General features: G+C 38.7%; 1 pseudogene; it reads right to left on the reverse strand.

Moving 5' to 3' along the window:
- Window positions 1-279: 279 nt before the first annotated feature.
- On the reverse strand, window positions 280-589 carry LOC102843813 (annotated as a pseudogene).
- Window positions 590-1,529: the final 940 nt, after the last annotated feature.

Genomic DNA, 1,529 nt, shown 5'->3' on the forward strand with positions numbered 1-1,529 from the left:
GTTGTTGTGCATAGGGTCGCTATGAGTCGGAAACGACTCGACAGCACATAACAACAACAACAAAGAGAATTGATAATTTGAAATTTTTTTAAAGGTTTTCTTGTTTGGAAATGTTTGTATGAGTACAACAAAACTAAATTTGGAGACGGTGCATGAGTTTGGATATCGTTAGTTTATTACAAAAGGGAGACATAGAGATTATTTACATGATGGAAGATTTCAGATGAGCTTCAGTGGAATGGGCAGCTTCACATGATGCCATTTTAATAGTGATTTATTTCAGTCCACATACGTCCCAAGAATGTCACCACCTCTAAATAAGAAATAATCCTTGTCATCTATAACTACTTTAGGTGCCTCCATTTTCTGGAAAAAGAACTTTGTCTCCAACTTTCACACTGACTGGCTGAATTTCTCCACCCTTTCCTTTAGATTCAGATCCAACAACTACTACTGTTGCTTGTAAAACTTTTCCTTGAAATTTTTCTGGAAGCATAATGCCTCCTTTGGTTACAGTTTCAGCTGCACTCCATTCCACCAATACTCGGTCAAAGAGAGGAAGAAACCTTCTAAATGCCTGTCCTGCCATAATTTTCATCGTTGCAGCTTGGACCTTACTCCCGCTACGCCACGGCAAGGATAATTTGAATTTTGACATTAACTAAGACTATGCCATGGACTGGAAAAGTATTGAAAAAATTATCTTGAAAGAGGTGCTAAGACACAGTTTTGTCTTACACATTTTGTGCATATTATCAGGTAGATCCATTCCTTGAAGAAGGACATCATACTTGGTAGAGGGTTCATAAAAAAGAGAAGATTCTCATAAAATAGATTGACACAGGATCTGGAACAATAGGCTCAACCATGGCAAAGATTGTGAAGATGGCACAGAACCCAGTAGAATTTCACTATCTTTGTGTATCCAAAGATGACAGGAACAGTACTTTGATAAAAAAATTATCAGAAATACAAGCTAGATTTAAGAAAGGTCATGGTACTAGAGACATTATTGCCAATGTCAGAGGAATCTTGGCAGAAAGCAAAGAGTACCAGAGGAATGTCTGTGTTTCATTGACCATGCAGAGACATTTGCCTGTGTGTATCCCAACAAACTGTGGCTAACCTTGAGAAAAATAGGAATCTCAGAACATTTGATTGTGCTTATTCAAAACATATACGTGGACCAGGAAGCAGTCCTCAGAATAAAGCAGGGAAACACGACATGGTTCAAAAGGAGTGCATCAGGGATAGACCTCTCTCCATATCTTTTCAATATATATGCAGAACAGATCATTTGGGAAGCAGGACTTTATGAGGGGGAATGCAACATCAGGATTGGAGGAAAACTCATCAACAACCTATGTTATGGAGATGACACAACCTTGCTTTTTGAAACTGAAGAGGATCTGAAGTGCTTTTTGCAGAAGGTCAAGGACTATAGTCTTCAATATGGATTGAAACTCACCATCAAGGAGGCAAAGATTCTCAACCCTGGGCCAATTGGCAGCACCATGATAGATGGAAGA

This window comes from Elephantulus edwardii, unplaced genomic scaffold (assembly GCF_000299155.1).
Source record: "Elephantulus edwardii isolate Elephantulus edwardi_28Jun2011 unplaced genomic scaffold, EleEdw1.0 scaffold00912, whole genome shotgun sequence".
NCBI lineage: Eukaryota > Metazoa > Chordata > Mammalia > Macroscelidea > Macroscelididae > Elephantulus > Elephantulus edwardii.